Here is an 8,929-nt window from a genome sequence, read left to right on the forward strand (position 1 = left end):
GCGGGTTTCTACATTGTCTGCATTTACTCGATGAACTGCCAAATATACACATTTCCCACATACTTAGTCGACCGCTAAATAAGTATGATTGGTTTTAATAATTAAGAAGACAACAGTTTTCAGTCGCGAAGTAAATTAACGGGTAAAAGCATCTTCATAATGGTTCAGTGGTCTTTAGTCAACGGCCTTACACTGTTTAAGAAACTTCAATATGCAAGCGTTTTCCACTCAGCTTTTTCCCACGATAAGATTGGTTAACTCAAGTAGGTAATACTACTTCACGTTCCTCAATTAGTGTCAGTTGATGTACAGTTATTATGCACGAAAGTCATAATTTTACTGAAAACAACAGCAGCCATCCGGGGAAACTAGAGGAGAAATTATCTAAGACAGTTAATAAATGCAAATATGGCGCTGTACGCATTTATTTTTTTAAAATCAGTATCAGATACTGATATCAGTTCGGTTCTAGTGATTTTCTAGTGCCCAATTATCTAGCTTTAATGTTTAAATCGGAAATCGAAGCTAGGGGTATTATGAATTTAATCAGAGTTTGATACATAACTAGTATCACCAAGTTAAAAAATGGCTTGGAAAAGGCAGTGTTCCTCGTAAATGGAGAAAAGTGGACTGATCGAATTCATTTGTCGAAGAATTTTTTGCAGATGCGGAGAGTAGTGTGCAAAGATAATGTTTTAGAAACTCGTGCAATGTACTAAGTGAATAAATATCCTTACACTAGCCAGCTATTCAATGATACGCCCTTTCTCGAGTACGGTGTTTGACGTTGAACACGACAATAAGGAGAATGTACAGGAATAGCATAGCCTGTTCTAGGCTTCATGATAGTGGGGACAACGGATCGATAAAAAAAAATCGCGAAAAACTGCGCAAGGGCTGAGAAGAGAGGGTGAGGTGTTCGCTAGCTTTTTTTGCTCGTTTACACTGACGGAGAGCCTGGTACAGGCTAATCAGGCTAAAAGGAATAACACACAAACTGCGGTTACAAACATCAGAAATAAAAAACGCATTGTATAACTAACTTTTATAATATCGAACTTAGCGTTTCGTATCGGCTTCAACATACACCTCCAGAAGTGACCGTTAACATGAGTAGTAACTAAATTTAAATTAAAAAAACAAAGTAAGATAAGTAACTAATTAACGTGAAGGAAAAAACAAATAAATGTGACAGATGAGAAAATTTGCCTGAAATTATGTAAACTAGTATACGCAAAGCTTTTCAGGAAGAAATGTTGCGGAATCTCGTTCCCAGGGTTTAAGGACGGGGTCCTCGGCTCCTGACAGGGTTGAATAATAGGGCCATTTATACGACGAAAAATAAGACGCGTCTTACATAAGACGGGTCTTAAATAAGACGCGAACTCTCCGTATAAACGGCACATTTCGTCTAAAATAAGACGCGGCTTAGCTAAGACGCGTCTTATTGGATAAGACATGCTCGTATAAATGGTACAGTTCGTGTCTTATTTAAGACGCGTCTTATGTAAGACGCGTCTTATTTTTCCTCGTATAAATGGCCCTATTGTGCAGTGCGCGTGGCGCGAGCCACGTGATAAAACTCGTATTGTGACGTCAAACATTCATTAGGGACTTTAAGATCCAACGACGCGACGGCGATAAGAACGTCGCTTGAAAAGTGAATTTGCTTTATTTCAGTCTTTATAGCGATTATTCCTACCCACTTACTTTGTCAATTGTAGGCGCACCCTCGCGAAGCTGAAATTCAAGGGACCAAATTCAAGCGCAGAAAGAGAAATATAATTTCGTCGTTGCTTGTTTACGTCCTCCATAAAACGCGAAATTAGGCATTTTCGCGTCGTAGTCGTGCAAAAGCGGGAAAGAAATGTATAAAAAAGTGTGATGCACGTGCGAAGTTGTTGTTTTGCTTATTAAACCAATTGTTTTTTTGACGTTCTCGTTGTCGTCCGCGTCGTTGGATCTTAAACTCCTTGCGCAAACCGGACGAAACCAAAGTTAAAACATCACCTGAGAAAAAAAAAAACTTTTGCTCTGAGAAGGAAAGCGATGGTATTGATCACTTCAGTGGGAATAATCCTACTTATGCTAACAAATCTTACGTCTGCCAATCGTTTAAAAAGGTAAGAGAAAATTACATCCAGCGCTTTTGTGGCTCCAAGTTTGCGAAAAAAAACCAACAAACAAAAAAGCAAGCTTCTAGGACAGCGGATTTTTTTTTTCAGTATTTGAAACTTTACTAAAATTAAGCTATCTTTTTATGTAATTTAGTGCAACCAAACCTTAACTGAAGAATGGATCTCCAACTGTCAAAACAAGTAAAATAAAAACGATTCACCGTCAACTATGGCACTTTTCCAAACTTAAATTCTCTTAAAACAAAAACAAACAAACAACAACAACATCAAACAAGTTCGGCTGTGGCATAGCTGCATGTTTCTAAAATCTAATATGCGCGTGTGTTCTTTTTTTCTCGAAATAACATATTTTAAAAAGCACGCGCGCGGTCAAACACAAACAATTTTCATTGATTATTACTGAAAAACGCAAAACAGAGTTAACGTGATTTTATTTTCTCTTGGCTGATTTTCATGTTTCTTGGGTTCGATTTTTGGTCCAAATAGACCCTCGCCTTCTGCGTCAAGCTACATTGTATGCCGAACATTTTAAAAAGCAAATATGACTATAATGAGACGGCATTGATAATTTAAAAAGTTGAGTTAAAAGTTATGTAACTTTATTGTATGTGAACAAATTATACGCTTTCAAACCCTTCGTCAATTCCTTTTTCGTTTTCACCATTTTTAATAAATAAAGTTGAAGTTCAAGTTGAAGTTCACATTGATGGTTTTTACGTCATCTTTTTCGAGTTTAAATTTTCCACAGTAATACTGAAATGAATTGACCGAGATTATAAGGCATCTGAGGCCTGGATGGAGGCAAAATCACCAGTATAACAGTTACAATGTCATATGGTTGCGCAATTCATCTTGTCGGATTTTTAGCAAAATCCTTTTGTCTCCAAGCATTTATCCACGTCACAGTGAAGGGCCAGTAGCAGTTTCCGGCAAGAAGAATATGACATGAATTTGTGTTCTTCAGCATTTTTTTTAAAGACCAGGCTTTCCTTGACTTTCTTGATACGGGTGGCTTATTTGTGCCAGTTTTACAGCCTGATTTGTTTTCAGATGCAAACTGTTACGCTTAAACGCCCTTAAACTATCGTACGATTACCGTGGGGCACTTTGACGAACCATTTTCAACTCACGCATACGGCTCATATCGTTGAGTAATTCAAAGCGAGAAAACGAAACGATTATTGAGAATATCTTTTATGACTCACTTCTACTAAGTTCTCAGCGGGTTGTACCACTTGTATTGATTTAGGAAATCTTAATACGAATTTTCTCATTTCTCTTTGTCGCAAACAGTAAATTAGTGGATTGAGCAAGGAGTTGAACATGCTGAATGTACGAACAAATGGTGTCAAGACAAAAAACCAACTTGCTCTAACTACCGCTCGACCCGACCACAAAAATACTAATAAAAATACTATGAACACAGGGAAAAAACAAATCAGAACAGATCCTACTACGAACACAGTTGTCTGGAGGGCTTTGTTCTCTTTGGCAAATCGTTCCACGTCTTCTTGTGGTATTTGCTCAGTTTTCATTTTCCTTTGATGTCAGCGGGTTTCTTGGTACAACAAAACATAAGAAATTGAAACAAAAACAACACAGGAAATTAAAGCAACGGCCGCTATAACGTTTGTTAACAAAGGAACAACTATGGCGTGTCTTATTACCTCGGAAAAAACTGAAAGGAACCAAAAGCTTCCCACTGCTATCTTGAGTTTCTGTCTTGTGACAAAGACAGGGTAGTACATGGTAAATTTAATCGCAATTACCCTCTCGTAAGTCACCAATATCAGATGAAGCGATGAACAGACGAGGACAGCGCGTATGGAAGAATAATGGAAACTTTGAGCTGCGTCTTCAGCGCTTTTACCACCCACTCCGAGTAACAACAACATCATGTACAGAATAAACGATGGTTGTGCCAGAACACCACTCACTGCATCGGTCGCAGCTAAACAGGCCAGTAGAATATTGGCATAGCTCTGAAGTGTTGGTCTTGTTTTCACTGCAATTATCACTAAAGCGTTGAGAAGAACAGTGAACGGACAAGTTATGATGTTCAAGATGATGTTGATGATCAAACAAATCTGCTCTGGTGCGCTAAGTCCCGGAGGTTCGTCCAAGGCATTCGAAACATTGAAGGTTAAATTGGAACCTGTAGCTGAGTTCGGGTCATACATGTTTACGGTTAAGAATCAAAATGCTTCTGTACTTTTCATCACTGTACCATAATATGACACTTGCAGCTGCGCTGTCATGTACTCAATCAATTGCTCTCTTTTGGGTCAACTTCTGCTATTGTGCGTCGTTATCAATGATTCGATAATGTATATTACAGAAAAAAAGACGACCTTGCAAAATATATACATTTCTCAATTACTCAATCAGCCGCTTAATAAGCTAAAAAGAGCAAGCACTTTGTACTTGAATATTACCCATGCCAAAAGATTGATTTCATCCCTTACAGAAGACAGCAGTGTCCGACTATCGAAGTAACTTTTGATAAATACACTTTTTATATTGTTTCAGTGGCCCTTAGTCAATGATCCATTACTGTTTAAAAAACTTGAGAACGCAAGTGTTTCCGCTAAGCTTTCTCCCGCGAACTGATTGGTTAACTTGTTCATGTTCGTACCTTAGCAGCACTTTATTTATTCTTTCTAGCGATCTTTTTTCTTTGCACTAATGTGGTACAATTTTTGCACAAGAATAATAATAAGAAAAAACAGCACACGCGATCTGGGAGAACCTAAGATAGATTTTTAATGTAAATGTTGATTTGTAAGCATTTATTACTTTAAATGTCAGATATATTATATATGCCTTTCTAGTCTTTCTGGAGATATTTAAATCTCGTAAGTGGGCTTCAAAAGTTTAAATAGGAAATTTTGACAGATTAAAGTCGATGGATTTTAATGTTTCTTAGGTCCTATTGTTGGTCCAAAAAGATTCTTGATTTTTTGTTACGTCATCTTTTTCGAGTTAAAATTTTTCACAGCATTTAGCAAGAGTTTGTTATTCTTTTTGTTTCGAAGCCTTTCAGTATCCGCCAGTAACCCACTGTATTCGAAGGTGAGGATATTACATGCATGCATTCGCGTTAGTTCTTTAGCATTTTTTAAAGACCAAGAACATCCCTTGATACGGTTGGCTTATGTGCCAGTTTAACATACTGCCTGGTTTGTTCTTGGATACAAAATTCAGAAACTTCAGAAAAGTCCCTCGGAACCGGTTATCATTCGATTACCCAGGCACATTTCAACCCACGCGCCCGGTTAATATAGTGGAGTTATTCAGTGTGAGAGAGAACGAAACGATCAGATTGAGTTTGTTTCTTAACGACCCAGGTCCCGTTTGTATGGAGAAAACTTGTCCCGGGTAGAAAAGTCATCGGCCTACCCGAGCCACCCTGGGTGAGCTATTTTTTCAAACATTTTACCTTCCAAACATGGCGAACCGTTTCAATTAGAAACAAAAAGTTGGCTGGGCAAGAAGAATGACCCGTCTAGCCGGGTTAGCCTTTTGTGATTGGAGGGTCACCCTCCTTGCCGGACAATTCACACTTTCCTCCATAAAAACACTTCGGCTCGCCCAGCCTGATCAACGCAACAAAGTGAAATAAGAGTACGCGAAAGCGCTGTTGGCTCGGACAAAGGGGTTAACCTTTTTTGTCATACAAACGCTTGCCTAAAATTGGCTCGGCTGGGAGGGTGACCTTTTACAGGGAACACTTTTTCTCCATGTAAGCGGGCTCAATGTGTAGTTTCACGGCAATATCATCAATACGATTTTTCCTAGTCCCTGTACGGCGTTTTTTCAGTCCCTCCCGGTCAATTTACTTCGGTGACGTATACGAGGCGAACGGGAGGGTACTACTTGGACCACGTGACCGGAAACGCTTTGGCCGCGCGGAATAATGAGGCCTAGGGACTAGTGGTCACCTCTATTAAGTCGTCACTTTTTCCGACGTCCCAACAAGTTTTTCTTCATCTTCAACTCTATTAAAAGATCACCTTCAGTGACAAGATTTGCCGTTATAGTGGTTTTTTACTTCCATTCTTTTGTCACAAGAAGACGTAGAGACACTTTCAGGTCGATTTGCCGTGGGATAGTCTCTTTCATCATCCTCCGATTTTCTTGAGTAACTCTTAGGTTTGTCAAACTGTCATCATGTATTTTAAAATAAGTGGTCAATAAGCCATTTCTCAAGTGTGACCTCTTAACTCTTACTACAGGTTTGACTATACTTTGCACGGATTTTATCTCGTACTCTTTTTCTATTTTGAGAAATCGTCAAATCGAGTGTGACCTTTGCCGTTCGCCATCGACGTTATTTTATTAAATCTCTCCAATATCAGCGGGTTGTACCACTTGTATTGATTTAGGAAATCTTAATACGAATTTTCTCATTTCTCTTTGTCGCAAACAGTAAATTAGTGGATTGAGGAAGGAGTTGAACATGCTGAATGTACGAACAAATGGTGTCAAAACCAAAAACCAGCTTGCTGCAATTACAGCTGGACCCGACCACAAAATTACTAATAAAATTAGTATGAAAATAGGGAAAAAACACATTAGAACAGCTCCTACTACGAACACAGTTGTCTGGAGGGCTTTGCTCTCTTTGGCAAATCGTTTTACTTCTCCTTGTGGTACTTGCTCAGTTTTCATTCTCCTTTGATGTCGGCTGGTTTCTTGGTACAATAAAAAATAAGAAATTGAGATAAAAACAACACAAGAAATTAAAGCCACGACCGCTATAACGTTTGAATATAAAGGGTTGTCCATGGCGTGTTTTAGTACCTCAGACGAAATTGAAAGGAACCAAAAAGCGCCCACTGCTATCTTGAGTTTCTGTCTTGTTACAAAGATAGGGTAGTACATGGTAAATTTAATCGCAATTACCCTCTCGTAAGTCACCAATATCAGATGAAGTGATGAACAGACGAGCACAACGCGTATGGAAGAGAAATGGAAATTCTCGGCTGCGTCTTCAGCGCTTTTACCACCCACTCCAAGTACCAACAAAATCATGTACAGAATAAACGATGGTTGTGCCAGAACACCACTCACTGCATCGGTAGCAGCTAAACAGGCCAGTAGAATATTGGCATAGCTCTGAAGTGTTGGTCTTGTTTTCACTGCAATTATCACTAAAGCGTTAAGAAGAACAGTGAACGGACAAGTTATGATGTTCAAGATGACGTTGATGATCAAACACATCTGTTCTTGCGCGCTAAGTCGCGGAGGTTCGTCCAAGGTATTCGAAACATTGAAGATTGAATTGGAACCTGTAGTTGAGTTCGGGTCATACATGTTTACAGTTAAGAATCAAAATGCTTTGGTACTTTTTATCGCTGAACCACAATTAAATGACACTTACAGCAACGCTGTCATTTAATCATTCAATTGCTTTTTTTCGTCAATTTCTTCCATAATTGTGCGCCGTTATCGATGATGTATAATACAGAAAAAAAGAAGACCTCCCAAATACCGTAAAATTCCAAAAATAAGCCCCTTCATGAATAAGCCCCCCAAACTCGTAAAGCAAAAGCAAAAAACCCTCCGTTAAATCACCCCTCCGAATATAAGCCCCGGGGGCTTGTACTTGGAAATTGCCCTCAAATACAAAGTAACAAAGCAATAACGGTACGGTAACCTATCAATTTTTGTATTTTCCAATTAACTATTACGTGTGCCAAATGATTGCAGTCAGAAAGTGGTACAGTTTATTGCTGTTTGCGTAGTTCATTCTTTACTCTCGGCCAATCGATTTTGAGACGCAAATTTCCCTCCAAGTATAGCCTAGCCAATTTTGAAACGTAATTTTCCTCCGTATATAAGCCCCTCAAAAAGGGCCTTTGAAAAATATAAACCCCGGGGCTTATTTTCGGAATTTTACGGTATATACACTTCTTAATTACTCTGTCAGCCACTTAATAAGCTGAAATAAGCAAGCGCTTTGTACTTGAATAGTTCCCATGTAATGATTGGTTTCATCCCTTAAAAGACAACAGTGTCCGACCATCGAAACAACTTCTAATAAAAACACTTTCATGATGTTTCTGTGGTCCTTACTGAGTCAATGACCTATTAAGCATGAATATGCAAGCGTTTTCCACTCAGCTTTTTCCCGCGAGCTGATTGGCTTACTCCAGTAAGGTAGCTCTTGTCCATGTTCTTAAATTAGAAGCACTTGATCCACGGAAATTAGCCCCGGATCTTTTTTCTTTACACGAATGCCATTTAAATGTACAGAAGAAAAAGACGGAGGAAAAAACACAAAAAAACAAAACAGCAACGATCTAGTTAAAGAAAATTACATATAAAATCGCCAGATTTACCAATACAGCACGAAACGGGGATGTAAAGTGAAAAAGAAGCAATTAAATTAAAAAATGAGACCGGGAAAAAATGTAATCGTTCGTATCTAATGGAAGCCGATGTAAAAAATATATAATTTTAAAGTATATAGTTTCGTTTATGTATCGGCTTAGAGCAATTTTCTACTCGAGTAGTGTTTGCTATGTGCCATGACTATTAGTTTATGGAACTCTGTAAGTTTCATTTGTCTATTATACTGGCATAATCGAAGTCAATGAAATGGTTATTTCAGAGCTAAAAAATTAGAATCTTTTTTGACATGTTATTCGTTTGGAATGCAGCCTTTTTTCCCTAGTAAACGACACCAAGCCCCTATCTAAACAATACGACATCCTTTACGGTATTCGGTACATATTTCGTACATTTTCAAAGATTTTAATTTTTCACACAACCCTTCACCATATATA

The sequence above is a fragment of the Porites lutea genome, chromosome 2 (assembly GCF_958299795.1).
Source record: "Porites lutea chromosome 2, jaPorLute2.1, whole genome shotgun sequence".
Lineage (NCBI taxonomy): Eukaryota > Metazoa > Cnidaria > Anthozoa > Scleractinia > Poritidae > Porites > Porites lutea.